Source organism: Amblyraja radiata, chromosome 28 (assembly GCF_010909765.2).
Source record: "Amblyraja radiata isolate CabotCenter1 chromosome 28, sAmbRad1.1.pri, whole genome shotgun sequence".
NCBI classification, from domain to species: Eukaryota; Metazoa; Chordata; class Chondrichthyes; order Rajiformes; family Rajidae; genus Amblyraja; species Amblyraja radiata.
Window position 1 is genome coordinate 4,402,342 of NC_045983.1, and position 17,846 is coordinate 4,420,187.

General features: G+C 46.1%; 1 protein-coding gene across 1 annotated transcript in view; it reads left to right on the forward strand.

The window, feature by feature from the left end:
* The window catches only part of vps53 (VPS53 subunit of GARP complex), a 359,847-nt gene that overhangs the window by 225,420 nt on the left and 116,581 nt on the right, over positions 1-17,846 (forward strand). The gene's annotated exons all lie outside the window — the stretch shown is intronic.

The following is a 17,846-nucleotide window of genomic DNA, read 5'->3' on the forward strand; positions in this document are numbered from 1 at the left end:
CAGTCAAAAACGTGTTTGCGTGCTATCCAGTCAGAGCAAAGACTGCACATGAATACAATCAAGCCGTGTATAGTGCACAGACAAAGGATAATGGGCGCAACATTCAGCGCAAGATTTAACATTGAAGGCTGATATCTTAAATAACGTGTTCATACAAATTTATTCAGTGCAAGAAAATAACTTTAACTTACAGAATGGATTACAGTGGCAGTGGATTAGGGCGGCATGCTGTAGAGCTACTGCCTTACAGCACCAGAGGTCCGGGTTTGACCCCGACTACGGGTGCTGTCTGTATGGAGTTTGTACGTTCTCCCCGTGACCAGCGTGGGTTTTCTCCAAGATCTTCAGTTTCCTCCCACGCTCCAAAGACGTGCAGGTGTTTGTAGGTTAATTGGCTTGACTGGACTTTGTGCCTTCCCTCATGGTGGGAGTCATTGTGGGGGGATGTTCTTTGTGTTTAAGACTCTCATTGGTGTTATGTCTGTATTCTTTTGTGTACTGCAAAATGGCAAAAAGCATTTCACTTCATTACACCTATGTGAATGTGACTAATAAAAAACCTTTGAATACTTTGGTATAAATGTACATTTTCCCCATTGTGTGTAGGTGGGTTGAAGGGCCTGTTTCTGCACTGTATCTCTAAACTAAACTAAACTAAACAGCGTGAAGCATACTGGCCTTGTGATATGCAGTTCTATTTGTGTTGAGTGTGGTTATCCTAAGATTTACCCTTAGGGATTTTCCGTCGATTGATTCTGTAAAGACTGGCCTGAAACAGTCATTTTTTTCCAGTCCAGGTAGCCCTAGATAAATAGTTTTGAGATGTTGGTTTTATAAGGCTCGTTAATCATTTCAGTGAGTGATAGACACAAAATGCTGGAGTAACTCAGCGAGACAGGCAGCATCTCTGGAGAGAAGGTATGGGTGACGTTTTGGGTCGAGACCGTTCTTCAGACTTAGTCCGAAGAAGGGTCTCGACACGAAATGTCACCCACTCCTTCTCTCCAGAAATGCTGCCTGTCCCGCTGAGATACTCCAGCATTTTGTGTCTATCTTCGGTTTAAACCAGCATCTACAGTTCCTTCACTACACTTTTCAATGAGTGACTTGAATCACATTTACACCCCATTGCTTGTTGCTTTAATGGGTCTGTTTTGCACAGAGGGAGACTGTACCCCTTAGCTGAACTGGTATGATTTGATAAGACAAAAAGTGCTGAAGTATCTCAGCAGGTCAGACAACATCTCTGGAGAACATGGGTAGATGACATTTCGGATCAGAAGCCTTTTTTGTGAAGGATCCTGACTCAAAATGTCACCTATTCATGTTTAGTTTGGAGACAATGTGTGGAAACAGGCGTTTAGGGCGGCACGGTGGTGCAGGAGTAGAGTTGCTGCCTTACAGAACCTGCAGCACCGGAGACCCGGGTTGGATCCTGACTACGGGTGCTCTCTGTACGGAGTTTGTACGCTCTCCCCGTGACCGCGTGGGTTTTTCTCCAAGATCTTCGCTTTCCCCCCACACTCCAAAGACGTACGTAGGTATGTGGATAAATTGACTTGGTATAAGTGTCAATTGTCCCTGGTGTGTGTTGGGTAGTGTGATTTGCTGGGATTGCTGGTCGGTGCGGACTCCATGGGCTGAATGGCCTGTTTCTGCGCTGTATCTCTAAACTAAACTAAACTAAACCATACCATTAATCACACATTCACACTGGTTCTATGTCAACCCACTTTTGCACCCTACACACTAGGGGCAATTTGCAGAAGCCAGCTAACTTACAAACCTGCACGTCTTTGGAATGCGGGAGGAAAGCGTTTTTTTGCTTTAGTTAATGCAGCCGGCTGGGTTGAGTTTGTTCAAATATGGGCATGTGCATACCTTGCTGATCTGTGCGGCTCAATAATTCATTAGGAAAACTCATTCAGTCATCGCCAGACTGCTTTCCACTGTGGGTATATCCCCACGAGCTGGATGGAGACTGGCCAAGTGCTTCCAGCTTTAGTCTGTCATCTAGGTTTGTAAATGCTTCTGCCATCTTATAGTTACGTTGCTGTTCAAGAATTCCACTCGTTCGTGTCATCAGCAGACATAATAACTTGAAAAATATGAGCAAGCTCTCACATTAGTTCAGTTAAGTTTAGTTTATTGTCACGGGTGCCGAGGTACAGTGAAAAGCTTTTTTGTTGCGTGCTATCCAGTCAGCGGAAAGATTATTACAATCAAGCCATCCACAGTGTACAGATACAGGATAAAGGGAATAACATTTAGTGCAAGATAAAGTCCAGTAAAGTCCGATTAAAGATTGACGAGGATCTCCAATGAGGTAGCTTTTAGCTCAGGGCCAATCTCTAGTTTGTGATAGAATGGTTCAGTTGCCTGATAACAGCTGAGAAGAAACTGTCCCTGCATCTGAAAGTGTGCGTTTTCACACTTCTGTACCTCTTGCCTTATTGGAGAGGGGAGAAGAGGGGGTGGGGTGAGACTGGTCCTTGATTACGCTACTGGCCTTGCCGAGGCAGCGTGAGGTGTAGATGGAGTCTAATTCAAGTATACTGCATGCTGCTTTCAGAATGACTTGGCCAATCAATAACGGAACCTACTTATCAAGTTGGTCATTTCATCTTACCTTTTAAATTGCTGTAAGTCGATAAAAGAGAAATTAGTTGACATTGCAACATTTAAAACACCACAGATGCTAGTAGTTTAAAAAAACTCTGGAAAACATGGGAAATAAATACACAAAGTGCTAGAGTAGGAGTGGACCAGAGGACAAAGGTTCAAGGTGAAGGAGAAAGATTTTGATAGGAATCTGAGAGGTAGCCTTTTCACACAAAGGGTGGTGGGTGTATGGAACATGCTGCCAGATGAGGTCGTTAAGGCAGGGACTATCCCAACGTTTAAGAAACAGGTACACAGTTACATGGATAGGACAGGCTTGGAGAGATATGGTCCAAGCGCAGTCAGGTGGGACTCGTGTAGCTGGGACATGTTGGCCGGTGTGGGCAAGTTGGGCCGAAGGGCCTGTTTCCACACTGTATCACTCTATTCGTAACTCAGCGGATCAGGCAGCATCTCTGGAAAACACGGATGGGTGATGTTTCGGGTTGGGACCCCTCTTCAGACTGTCTAAAGAAGGGTCCCCACCCGAATCATCTCCTATCCATAGTCTTTTTTTGTAAACCAGCATCCACAGTTTGTTGTTTCTTCATCTTATTTCTCGGCTATTAAAACTTTTTTACCTGATGGGCGATCTATTTCTATTCAATGAACTTGATACCCATGGAAAAATACCCACCTAGCATGAATGTTTAAGAAGGAACTGCAGATGCTGGAAAATGGAAGGTAGACAAAAGTGCTGGTGAAACTCAGCGGGTGCGGCAGCATCTATGGAGCGAAGGAAATAGGCGACGTTTCGTGCTGCACCCGCTGAGTTTCTCCAGCACTTTTGTCCACCTAGCATGACTAGTAGGTTGTCACGTTGGAGAATACTTCACAGGTTAATTCACAGTCTTTTTAAGTTGCCATTTGTCAACCATTAATAATCTTTTATTTTGCAAAGGATGGGTTTGAGTAACAAAGGACAAAGGACAAAGGAAATGTATGTTATTGTATGAATAGCGATTTCTCTTATATCAAGTAACCCTTGCATTCCCTCTCTCTCTGTACCTCCCCCACCCCTAGTCCTGCTGTTCCTCTCCCTTCATTATCACCTCTTCCAGAGCCAACAATGGACCATTGTGGGCTCCACTTTTCCTTGGTCATCGGTGCCGGCTCTGATTTGATCTGAACCTTTTCATACCTTTTGTTCCCCTCTCCCCTGACAGTCTGAAGAAGGGTCTCGACCCGAAACGTCACCTTGTCCTTTAATCCAGAGATGCTGCCTGTCCCGCTGAGTTCCTCCCGCACTTTGTGTCTATCTAACGTTCCTTATCAGGAATCGGTTTCATTTCCTTTTTCTGGTGGCTCGTGTGGAACTGTAGCTCTGACTTCAAGCGGATTAACAAGTTGTCACTTAGAACAGTTCGCCAAGAGGAGAGAAAACAAACACGGCTGCAGTTCTGAATGCTTTCTCAGCAAAGGACAGAGTGCGGGCATGTGTACAAGCGCTCACACAAACCGAAGCTGCAGCCTCAGAGCAAATCCTTTTCACAGCATTAACGGGAATCTCGCACCATCGGGAAACTGCAAGCAATTATACAAGGCCGTGTGATCTCCTCGCTAGCATCCGCTGTTTGTTTTGATTTAACATGTTCATTAGACTGTAGCAAGACATTGGCAGCTCTCATTTCCCACTGGATAATGAGGTTCATATCTGCCTCTCAAACAAGTGGGCTCGAAATCCTCATTAGTCTGAGATTTAAAGCTAAGCCGTCAAAAATAATTATCAGCAATATTAACTGTTTGGGCAAAGATTCAACTTTTTTTTAAAAAGTAATAAAATGGACATATTAACCCGGGTATGTAACATAAGGCAGAGATTGACAGATTCTTGATTAGTTTGGGAGTCATGGGGTTATGGGGAGAAGGCAGGAGAATGGGATTGAGAGGGAAAGATAGATCAGCCATGATTGAATAGTGGAGTAGACTTGATGGGCCGAATGGCCTAATTTTGCTCCTGGAACTTATGAACTTATATCAAGTACATAGCACGATGTAATGTAAACCAAAGATAGGCACAAAGTGCTGAAGTATATCAGCGGGTCAGGCAGCATCTCTGGAGAAAAGGAACAGGTGACAGTTCGGGTTGGAACACGTTTTTAAAATGAAAGTAGAAGGGGGCGGGGGGTGTGACACTGGAGAGAGGAAAAGGCCAGAACAGATCAGGGTAGGCCAAGGATGGGTGGAGCCCACAATGGCCCATTGTTGGCTGGTGATAACGAAGAGAACAGGGATGCGAACAGTGGAACTAGTAGAACGACTGGGATGGGGAAGGGGGTAGGGGTAGAGGGAGGGAATTCAGCGGTTACTTGAAATCCGAGAAATCTACCTTCATACTGCTGGTCTGTTAGCTGCCCATGCAAAATATGAGGTGTAAATTACCTGGGTTTCCTCCCGCTTTCCAAAGACGTGCCGGTTTGTAGGTTAACTGCCTTCTGTAAATTGTCCTCAGTGTGTCGGATAGAGCTAGTGTATGGGTGATCTCTGGTAGGTGTGGAATCAGTGTGCTGAAAGGGCCTGTGTCCATGCTGTATCTCTAAAAAAACACAAATTTCAAGACCCATTTTGAATATGTGAACAGGCCAGAACTTTGTTGCAGAGTTTCATCCTTTGGAACAGATCTGATTTTAAATCAAAACTCGTGTAGGAAGGAACTGCAGATACTGGTTTAAATCGTGAATAGACACAAAATGCTGGAGTAACTCAGTGGCACAGGCAGCATTTCTGGAGAGAAGGAATGGGTGCCGTTTCGGGCTGAGACTGTCCGATGGATCTCAGCCCGGAATCTCACCCATTCCTTCTCTCCAGAGATGCTGCCTGTCCTGCTGAGTTACTCCAGCATTTTGTGTCTATCTTAAATCAAAGCTCTGGCCAGTGATGGAAATGGGGGGGTACGCAGGGGGACGGCGTTTTCCTACTTTTCAGTTTCCAGTTTATGTCCAATTTCTGTACCAGAAGGGAGTCGGAGAAGTTTATTAGCTAACCTCATAGCTGCCAAGTAGTACGTATTTTCCGTATTTCGTACGGAAATACGAATTTGCATTGTTAAATACGGATTTAAAAAAAAAACAACCATGGATAACCATTACAACGAGTCACCGCTGCACCGGCCATGAGACATAAACGATTTGTTAACTACCATTGTTAGCACTTGTTAACAGCCAGTAGTTAACATGTAGTTATACAATTTGTCATCAATACATCAATCCACATTCCTCAGTACAGGTGCACAACCTTTTATCCGAAAGCCTTGGGACCAGACACTTTTCGTAATTCAGAATTTGTCGGTCTTCGGAATGGAATTTTTTTAGCGTAGATTTTAATGGCTGGCTCAGTGGTAGAGTGCCGGCTCATATCCGCAAGGTCGCGAGTTTGCGCCTTGATCCTGGCAGTTACTCGATCGCGAGTTTGAGTCTTCAATGTAGTTTTTTCTTGCAGAATAAATGTTTGTATGAAATGCAGTGTAGGAGAGGTGTACTGACTGTGTGGGCAGAACTTTGGAAGTGATTGCCCACCCGTCTAAAAAGCCGCTGTGTCTCCCTGTCCCTGGGATAGCAGGGGGCGATCAAACAGCACAATACCCCCCTCCCCCTCCAGAGGAATCCGCTCCCCGATGGGCCGCTACGGCGACAAGTGGCAGTTTGCCCACAGCCCGAGCTGCGCCCCTTTATCCGCCACCCCAAGAACAAGACGTACCTTGCACACCATCGGCTACTGCCCCTACGTGTTCCTCTGGAGTTGGAGCGGGGCTGGGCTGGAGTTGCTGCTGGCTGTGGGTCTCTGGGATCTCCGTGCTTGCAGTGGGCCTGGGGGTCGGTGGGCGGCAGTGGGAGCTGTGGAGCCTGTGGACCTACGGACCTACCTCCGTGGAGCTAGCCAGCTTCGGAGCGTGGAGAGCTGCGGGGGCGAGCTGCTGCGACCCGACTCCGATGGATGGTGACACCGGGAGCTCGCGGGTCCACGGTGGGAGACTGCTTTGCGGGGCATCGGCAGCGGCGACTTCTCCCGCCCGAATTACGGGGTTGAAAGTGACCTGGAGCGGGGCCTTACAACGCCCGGCGCGGCTGTAAATTGCCGCGGACTTGCTAGCGCCCGCCGGGGGCTTTGACCTCGACTTTGGGAGAGGAATGGAGAGCAGGGGAGAGACAAGTCTTTGCCTTCCATCACAGTGAGGAGGAGACTCACTGTGATGGATGTTTATGTGAATTGAATTGTGTTGGTGTGTGTCTTGGTTCTTTTTTTGTATGGCTGCAGGTTATTATTGTATTGTATTGGTGTCCCGTTGGTCCTGACGTCTCCGGCCACCCCCCTGGACTGGAGCTGAAGGGAAGACAGTGCAAAGCCCCCGCGCCGGTGCAATGGGCGGGGAGCTGGAGAGGGGAGGGAAGGGGTCACATACATGGCCGGGAAGCAGAGGGGCGTAGGTGGGGTGAAACTGAAGGGAGCGACAATCTGCACTGTGTATCGTGAGTCTACCGTGGGAACTTTTAAACTCAGCGGGCAGGCAGCAGCATATTGTCAATTATTAACCCTCCCGCGCAATATACCCTCACCTTCTCTTTTATGAATGGGGATTTAGTTCCCCTTTCTTCGAGGACCGAGCGGAGGTTCCGCTGTCACTTCTGCGGGTCGCCCTCGGTGAACGTTTTCAAGGACCTTTCTTCAAGGACCGAAAAAATGTCCGCTATTCGGAGGTTTTCGTTATTTGGATCTTCGGATAAAAGGTTGTGCACCTGTAAATGTAATTGTGTTTTGACCAAGTATGAATGACGCCGCGTTCCTTTGAATAAAATTCACGGGAGAATTTCTTAAAACTCACTGTCATTGAGGGCTCCGGACCACGAGCACAGGCTTCTTCCTGGTGTGCAGGTAAAGTAATTCACCCATGTTATTATATTATTCATTCTCTTGCTCTCTCTCTCTCTCTCCTCTCTCCCCTCTCTCTCTCTCTCTCTCCCTCCATCCCTCGATCCCTCGTTCTCTCTCCCTCTCTCGCTGTGTCTCTCTGTCTTTCGTTCTCTTCCTCCTTCTCTCTCTCGCGCGCTCTCTCTCCCGCTCCCCATCTTGTCTCTCTCTTGCTCTCTCACTCCCTCTCTCTCACCCACTCGCCTCGGCATTCCCGGAATCATTTGGCGTTTTGCGGGGACGGCAACATCTGCAGTTCCTTCCTGTTGGGGGGGGGGGGGGAGCCCTGGCCCGTGGCGGCTCCTGGTCCGTTCCCTCCGCGGTTGCCGCCTGGCCTGCTGAGTTCCTCCAGCACTGTGTGTTTTTTGTTTGGCTCTGGAGTTGAAGGTGGACACGGGGGGCTGGGGTGGCTCAGCGGGACGGGCAGTGGCTCTGGGGAGTGGGTGGCATTTTGGGTCGAGACCCTTCTTCAGACAATCACAAGTACTCTCACCGACGAGAGTTCAGTTCAGTCTGAAGAATGGTCTTCTCTCCAGAGTCGCTGCCTGTCCTGCTGAGTTACTCCAGCTTTATGTCTATCTTCAATTTCAGAGTTAAATTAAAAACACAGAGTGCTGGAGGAACTCAGCGGGCTAGGCGGCATCTGTGGAGGGAATGGATTCGGAGTTGTTTCGGGCCAGGGTTCTTCTTCAATAGGAAGGAACTGCAGATCAAAGATACTAGAGCGGATACTGAGCCCAACCTCAGCCTCATGGACCTAGTTCCTAAAACCTATTTCCATCACTGGCTATAAAAATAAAAATCTTCGACATTATTCAGAGAATAGGCACTACAAGGCCAGTATTTGTCCCTTGGCCAATCCCAATGAAAACAGGATTTCAGGTCAATTATTCCACTGTTGCTTGTCGAGCGTGCCTGCGCATGCAGTCGGTTCACATCCAAACCTACCTAATGATGATTACATCTCAAGGGCATCACGTGAAGATTTATTTACAAAAGAGGATTCTTTTGAATGATTCATGGATTGCATTTTATCTGATGCAAAAAGAAATACTTCCCTTGGAATATGATCTATGAAACAAAACGGTATTGACGGAGAGTGAAACAAAGGGCGGCACAGTGGTGCAGCTGATAGAGCTGCTGCCTCACAGGCCAGAGACCCGAAATTTGATCCTAACCTCCGGTGCTGTCTGTGTGAAGTTTGCATGTTCTCCTTGTGACCGCGTGGGTTTCCTCTGGGTCCCAAAGATGTGCGGGTTTGCAGGTTAATTGCTCCTCGTGTGTGGGAATTGGATGTGAAAGTGGATAACATGGAACCAGTGTGAACGGGTGATTGATGTTTCCATTCACTTTCTATAAAAGCAAAATTAAAAACTACAGGCCGATGATCTTTCATTGGAAACACTGACTGTATCTCCACTGAATATGCTTGAACTACGGAGTATTTTTATGTATCTACACAGGGGCTTTGTATTATGTGCAATCAGGGCTGCCAACATTGGGTGAGAGTTGGGAGTGAGAGGTTGCGAGAGACCAAGCTCGAGGGAGCGTAATGACCGAGGGAGGTGGGGGGGTATGGGAGGGGGGTACGGAAATTTTACATTTTTCAGCTTGAAATTGTGCAATCCGGCACATACTGTAGCGAGCCTTTTAACTTACACTTGAATGCAATATTTATGCTTTAAATTGGATTAGCTATGAATAAGGTAAGGCTAAATTACATTCCACAGTAGAGGCAGGCTCTGATCAACAGGTGCAGCACATGAATAATATTAGTATATTCATGTATGGAAATCAGATTATAATAAAACACTTGGCCCATGTTGACCATCCTGGGTCTCACTACACACCTGATACTCCTGACCCTGACTCCAGCCTTACACCTGGCCCCCTATTCTACCCTGATCATAGCTGCTTACCTGCTTAGGTTCTCAGTGCTGAACACTCCCACTGTCCCAGCTTTGACTGCACACCTAGTACTATTCCAGACCTTGACTCTGGATGCACACTTGGCCTTGCTCCTAGCCCCTCTGCACTGACAATATATCTGGCCCACACATAAAGCCTCATATCTGACCACGTGAACTTAACCTATTACGTTCAAGACCACAGGTGCTTATCTAATGCGGTAATCTTTTATGGGGCACTTCACAGACCAAATTTTGTATAACAAAATTTGCTACATCCATTGGCTTCCATGTTCTAACATGCTAGTAACTTTGTCAAATAAGTCATCAATTGGTTGAATATAATTTCTCATCCATAAAATTATACTCAGCTGTATAAGTATTCTGTTACCATTTCCTTAATTTTCCTAACAAACTGTCATTAAGCCATTCTCACCCCCAATGTTTTCAGTATTTTGATGTCTTCCTCTCAGCTGGGACTTTTCCAAATGCAAAGTTCAATAACTATATATTTAAGCAATAATATTCTATTTAATGTGATATTGAGAGTACATAATATTTTCTGTTGTATTCATAACACAACAATGATAAAAAAGACCTTTGTTTTGATTGCACCTACCAACATGCATACATTATTATATTACAATTAATATGTACCAAGGGCAATTTTTTTTCCAATGCAATTTCCAAGTAATTCCCAATTACTTTTACATTGAAGTGATTGAAATCCAAGTGAAGTTTAAATGGCATCAGAAAAATAAAACCTCCAGAATGGATGATATTTATTACGTGGTTGGTTGGAGTCAGTATCAGCACAATTACTATATTAAACTTTGAATCTTCAGATGTCCTGGTTCAAGCTAAAACTAAAGACAAATAATAACCTCCTCACACATTCCCCTGCAAGTATCTCTGTCACTCCTTTAAAATATGCCCCTTCTTTGAACAAGCTCTTAAACATTGCATCTGAATCAGTTTCCATCTGATTACACTCCTTGAGGATGTTCATCTACGTGTTCAATTAATAAAACAACAAGATTGGGGACATTTCTATTCAACCTGTCAAAGGAATTTGGGGGGGTGGGGGGATTTAGAAATAGTCAGTGAGGTAAACAAATATACGTAATATATTGAGAATATATATACGTAATAGTTGAGTGGCAAATGACAATAGTGCTACCTTCCCAATATTTAACTGAAGGAAATAATGGGTTATCGGGGCTGTATGTTGTGACAGACAGCCTGACACCTTGCATGTCATTTTAATATTACACTTATCCAATCCCCCTGGATATTCCGGATTAATAAATTAAAGTTTTGTCAACTAATTACAAATCAGGCTAATTACAAATCAATAACATTAGCCAACTCCGAAACACGAAGCGCTGAGCATTGGGATCCAGACATCATGGACAACTGGCCTCAGTTCCCCGCTCACATCTGGTAGTGTTCTCTGTCTGAACCAGGGGCTGCGGAGCGTTTTTGAAAGTGGGGGGGGCTAAGCGGTCACTGATCACTGGCCTTGGGGGTACCCGGCGAGGGAGTGGAGCAACCAAGTGGGGGGAGGGTATCCCTCCCACGGTAGGGACTTTTGAAATTTGATGTATTAAAATCGATTTCAATGTTTTTTGTTTGAAGTATTTTTAAGGTAACTTTTCAAGAGATAACTTTTTCCACACAAAGGGTTGTGGGTGTATGGAACAAGCTGCCAGAGGAGGTAGTTGAGGCAGGGACTATCCCAACATTTAAGAAACAGTTAGACTGATACATGGATAGGACAGGTTTGGAGGGATATGGACCAAAAGGAGGTAGTGTGGCTGGGGTACACAAAATTGCTGGAGGAACTCAGCGGGTGCAGCAGCATCTATGGAGCGAAGGAAATAGGCGACGTTTCGGGCCGAAACCCTTCTTCAGACTGATGGGGGGTGGGGAAAGAAAGAAGGAAGAAGGGAGGAGGAGGAGCCCGAGGGCGGGCGGATGGGAGGGTGGGGGGAGACAGCTAGAGGGTGAAGGAAGGGGAGGGGACAGCACAGGCTAGCCAAATTGGGGGAATTCAATGTTGATGCCATAAGGGCGCAAGGACCCCAGACGGAATATGAGGTGCTGTTCCTCCAATTTCCGCTGTTGCTCACTCTGGCAATGGAGGAGACCCAGGACAGAGAGGTCGGATTGGGAATGGGAGGGGGAGTTGAAGTGCTGAGCCACCGGGAGGTCATGTAGGTTAAGGCGGACTGAGCGGAGGTGTTCGGCGAAACGGTCGCCCAACCTACGCTTGGTCTCACCGATGTAAATTAGCTGACATCTAGAGCAGCGGATGCAGTAGATGAGGTTGGAGGAGATGTTGGGGGACATGTTGACGGGTATGGGCAAGTTGGGCCGAAGGGCCTGTTTTCACACTGTATCACTCTATGACTACATTATACCTCCACCATGCATGAATGCTTCAAAATCAAGTGGTCGAGTTTTATTACCAAATACTCAAGCAGAGAAACATAGAAAATAGGTGCAGGAATAGGCCATTCGGCCCTTCGAGCCAGCACTGTCATTCAGTATGATCATGGCTGTAAAATCAGCACCTCTTTCCTGTTTCTTCCCCATTTCGCTAGCCCCAAGAGCTAAATGTAACTCTCTCTTGAAAACATCCAGTGAATTGGCCTCCACTGCCTTCTGTGGCAGAGAATTCCACAGATTCACAACTCTCTGCATGAAGAAAGTTTGTCCTCCTCTCAGTCCTAACTGGCCTACCCTTTATTCTTAAACTGTGACCCCTGGTTCTGAACTCCCCCAACATCGGGAACATTTTTCCTGCAGTTACAGTAAGTGAAAACCTAGCAGGCAAGCAGGATGCTTTCTCCAACCACTCCCATTTGAAGGCCACCATCTTCCCCCGTTTCTACCCAGTGCTTGGTACTTACTTCCAGCAGCCACTCGTTGTCCTCCAGGATGCACTGAGCCGCAGCCTGATCCATGCCGGTCACCTTGGCGAATTCGGCAGGGAGACTCTCACGGCAGCGGTGCAATGCATCTGACGCTTCCGGCGGCCCGGGACTCTTGCACGGAGGCTGCTCCATGACCGGAGCTGCAGCGAGCGACTCGCCAGCTCGGCAAACACTTGCCAGCCCGGCAAACACTCGCCAGCCCCGGCTCCCTGTCCACATCTGTCCCCGCCGCTGCTTCTGCTTCCATCCCTCCCTCAGCCCCGGCTCTCCAACACCCGCGGCCCATGCAGGCCTTGATGAGATTTTAAATTTTCATTGATCACAGCATTTCTTACGACAGAGCGTGAGAAATGTGTGATCAGCGTGAGAGCGTGAGAATTTGGCGAAATGTGTGATTCTCACGCTCAAAGCGTGAGAGTTGGCAGCTCTGGTACAATACACTGGAGGAAATTACTTAACACGAGGCACAATCATGAAGGGATGGAGAGCGAGGGAATGTAACGGTTACTTTAAAATAGACAAATCAATATTCATAATTAATAATATACATATTATTACTCAAACCCATCCTTTGCAAAAAAAACGATTATCAATGTTTGACAAATGTCAAATTAAAAAGATTGAATTATCCTGTTCTTATGAAAATCTCCAACATGGCAACCTAGATTTCACATGCGGTGGGCATTTTTGCATAAGTTTTATGATCATTGAATGGAAATAGATCACCCATCAGGTAAAAATGACAAATTATAACAGCCGAGAAATAAGATGTAGAAACAAGGAACAGCATATGCAGTTTTACAAAACAAAACAATGTGCTGGAGTAACTTGGCGGGTCAGGCAGCATCCCTGGAGGAATGAATAGGAGACACTTCGGGTCGGGACCATTCTTCAGAAGTAATCAAGTATAATCATGATTAGCTTGTATAATCAAATGCAGCAGTTATTTTGGTGGTAGCAAGATCCCGCACACAGTGTCAATTAATTTTTAGCAATTAGAACAGTTGGCAGTGAAAAGCTTTGTTTTGCATGTTATCCTAACAGATCAGATATAACATGTATAAATACAATCAGGCCAATCTGAGGTAGAATTGGTAGAACAAAGGGGAAGATACAGAGTGCAGAAGATAGTTCTCAGTATTGTAGCGCATCAGTTCCATAGACATAGAGTCCAATGTCCGCAATGGGGTAGAGGTGAATCAATCAGTACCCTAGCGTATAGTTCAGAAGCCTGATAACAGAGGGGGAGAAGCTGTTCCTGAGTCTGGTGGTGCGCGCTTTCAAGCTTCTGTATTTTCTGCCGGACGGGAGCGGGAAGAAGAGAGAATGAAGCCTTTGACTGTGTTGGCTGCTTTTCCGGGGCAGCGTGAATTGGGATTGTATTGGATGATAGTAAGTCCTTCTCTGGGAAGAGACGCCAGGTGTGGATCTACTGGAGGATCAGACTGGCTGTTATGTGAATGGTTAGTTTAGTTTAGTTTAGAGATACAGCGCGGAAATAGGCCCGTCGGACCATCGAGCCTGCGCCGACCAGCGACCCCCGCACATTAACACTATCCTAGGAACAATTTACATATACACCAAGCCAATTAACCAACAAACCTGTATGTCTTGTGGGAGAAAACCGAAGATCTGGGCGAAAACCCACGCGGTCACGGGGAGAACATACAAACTCCGTACAGACAGCACCCGTAGTCGGGATGGAACCCTGGGCTCCAGCCCTGCAAGCGCTGTAAGGCAGTAACTCCACCGATACGTCACCATGCCGACCAATGCGCAATTTCTTCTTTATGTTATCACTGACAAGAATACAGCCCCCTCCCGGGTGTTACTGTGGCTCCTGCCAAGGTGGTATCAATATATGCAACATTTTCAATTTTACGGAATTTGTTCCCACAAAATTAGTAGGTGCTAGCTTTATCAGTGATTTTTAATTTTAGAATTGACAATTTTTAATAATTAAGAGCTTGAAAGCCGAAGGTATTGGATAGAGTTAAGAGGGGGTTTGTACGTTCTCCCTGTGACCGTGTGGGTTTTCTCCGAGTGCTCTTTTTCTCCCGCACTCCAAGCACATGCAGGTTTGTAGGTTAATTGGCTTCTGTAAATTGTAAGTCGCCCTTAGTGTGTAGGATAGTGCTAGTGTACGGGTGATCGCTGGTCAGCGTGGACTCGGTGGGCCGAAGGGCCTGTTTCCGCGCTGTATCTGTCCTCAAGTACTGTCCGTGTGGAGTTTGCACTTTCTCCCTATGATCGTGTGGGTTTACTCCGGGTGTTCCGGTTTTCTCCCACACTCCAGAGACGTGCGGGTTTGTAGGTTAATTGGCACTCTGTAAATTGTACATTTTCCATAGTGTATAGGACAATGTTAATGTATGGAGGTGATCGCTAGTCAGCAAGGACTCAGTGGGCTGAAGGGCCTGCTTTCACGCTGTATCTCCAAAGTAAAGTAAAGGTATAGATTCGGCTAGACCAAATTGAACAGCAGCAGGTTAAAGGGGCTGAATGGCGTAGTCCTGGTCCAGTATTCACACTAAGAAAGGGTTTAACGTATTGCTACAACTTTTTATTTAAGTTCTGTGACAGTCATTTACTTAAAAAATGTAATATAAAGATTTCAAACCATGATTTACTGATTGGGTTAACCCACCATATGGATTTTTCCAGCAGTTCAGGAAATAACCCATCTATTGTTAAAAGATGATATCTTGATAATTTAGTCAATATGTCCCGTCCATTGAGATGCCTGTGTTTTGTTACAGCATTACAAACTACATCTTAATTCAGCCATAAATTGTTATGAGAAGGTAGAAATGATGATGTGTGTGTGGGAGTGCAATTGTTTCATGTATCTGTTCCACGCCTGGGGAATAACTGAGACCACATTTCAATTGTCTAGCATGGTATGAATCTTCTTGCATTACAGTAACTAGTTTAATTGTACCAAAGAGAAAAAGCTTAAAGGGCCTGTTCCACTTATGTGATATTTTCGGCGACTTGCCGGTCGGTACCCGTCATAGTCGCAGCAGGTCGTCGAAAATTTTCAAAATGTTTTTCAGAAAAAGGTACGACTCTTTGGGTGACTACTCACGACCATACAAGCGTCACGTGTCGACATGTCACGGGGTGACGCCTGTATGGCCGTGAGTATTTGATATTTCCACCCTGAGTGTAACATTTGATATCGTCTAACAATGAGGTGAGTGGGGCAAATTTCAAAGATGCGCAGGTCTAGTGGTTTTTACACAGAGGGCAGAGTTTGTTGAACGTGCTGCCGGGGGTGGTGGAAACAGATACAATAGTGGCATTTAAGAGAATTTTGGATAGGCACATGGATTATGGATTATGTGAGGGCAGATACGAGTTGGTCTTGGCATCATGTTGGCACAGACATTGTGGGCCCAAGGGCCTGATGCTGTGCCGTACTGTTCTATAGACAGACACATGGTTGGACAGGCTAGATGCAGGAAGATTGTTCCCGATGTTGGGGAAGTCCAGAACAAGGGGTCACAGTTTAAGGATAAGAGGGAAGTCTTTTAGGACCGAGATGAGAAAAACATTTTTCACACAGAGAGTGGTGAATCTCTGGAATTCTCTGCCACAGAAGGTAGTTGAGGCCAGTTCATTGGCTATATTTAAGAGGGAGTTAGATGTGGCCCTTGTGGCTAAGGGGATCAGGGGGTATGGGGAGAAGGCAGGTACGGGATACTGAGTTGGATGATCAGCCATGATCATATTGAATGGCGGTGCAGGCTCGAAGGGCCGAATGGCCTACTCCTGCACCTATTTTCTATGTTTCTATGACACAAAATGCTGGACTTACTCCAGCATTTTGTATCTATCTTCGGTTTAAACCAGCGTCTGCAGTTCATTCCGACACTGTACTGTTCTATGTTCTATGCACTAAGCGAGAGATAGGTCAAAGTTTGTGGCGAAATGTTAGCAGGTCAATGTTAAAATGAGGGACGGAGCATAACCTCATTAACAATCAACTGCACTGAAGCAGGTAAAGCTGTAGATACAAATATTTTCTGTGTATTTTCTTATCCATCTGCTAGCTAAATATGTTTGGCAAATAAAACAGTGTTTACTGCCTTCCAAAACCAGATTCCATAATGATTAAATGAATCTTTATGATTCAATAATACTTTATTGTCACGTGTACCTAGGTACAGTGGAATTCTTTGTACAGTGAAATTCAATGCACAAAGTTCGCAAAGAGTCGCTGCGTATCGGGCGCCAACAAAGATACAGAGCACTCATTCTAGTCCCCGATGATCCCTCTTTGTACCCACTGGCTGGAAAAGGTCATTGAGAGCCATACAGCACGGAAACAGGCCCTGTGGCCCAACTCGTCCGACCATGCCAACCAAGATGCTCAAGAAGGAACTGCGGATGCTAGAGAATCGAAGGTAGACAAAATTGCTGGAGAAACTCAGCGGGTGCGGCAGCATCTATGGAGCGAAGGAAATAGGCAACGTTTCGGGACGAAACGTTGCCTATCTCCTTCGCTCCATAGATGCTGCCGCACCCGCTGAGTTCCTCCAGCAATTTTGTCTACTAACCAAGATGCCCCATCTATGCTAGTCCCGTTTGCCCATATCCCTCTAAACCTTTCCAATCCATGTACCTGTCCAAGTGGCTTTTAAATGCTTTTATAGTACCAGCCTCAACTACCTTTGTTGGCAGCCGGTTCCATACATCCACCACCCTCCTTGTGACAAAGTTGCTGCTCAGGTTCCCATTAAATCTTTCCCCTGTCACCTCGAACCTATGTCCTCTGGTTCTTGATTCCCTTGCCCTGGGTAAAATACTCTGTACATTCAGCTCATGCTCATATTCCCCTCATGATTTTATACATCTCTATAAGATCACCCCTCAGCCTCCTGTGCTCCAAGGACTAAAGTCCTAGCCTGCCCAACCGCTCCCTGTGGCTCAGGCCCACGAGTCCCGTCAACATCCTTGTAAACGATGGAGGATGCGGGCGTTTGTGGGAATGTGGTGTAAACTGTGCTGATACATTTGGTTCTGTCCTTAGTACCTCAGCATCATTCGTACAAATCACATCATTGTTGGCAGCTAAAACATACTTGAGAGTCAAAGGACGGAGGATGTCAAGTGTGGAAGTGATCATAGATGTTTAGTTTAGGTTAGAGATGCAGCACGGAAACAGGCCTCTCGGCCCACCGAATCTGCGCTGACAAGCGATCCCCACTCATTAACACTATCCTACACACACTAGGGACAGTTTTTTACATTAATACCAAGCCAATTAACCTACAAACCTGTACGTCGTTGGAATGTGAGAGGAAACCGAAGATCTCGGAGAAAACCCACGCAAGTCATGGGGAGAACGTACAATCTCCGTACAGACAGCACCCGTGGTCAGGGTCGAACCCTGGTCTCTGGCGCTGTAAGGCAGTCGCTCTACCACTAC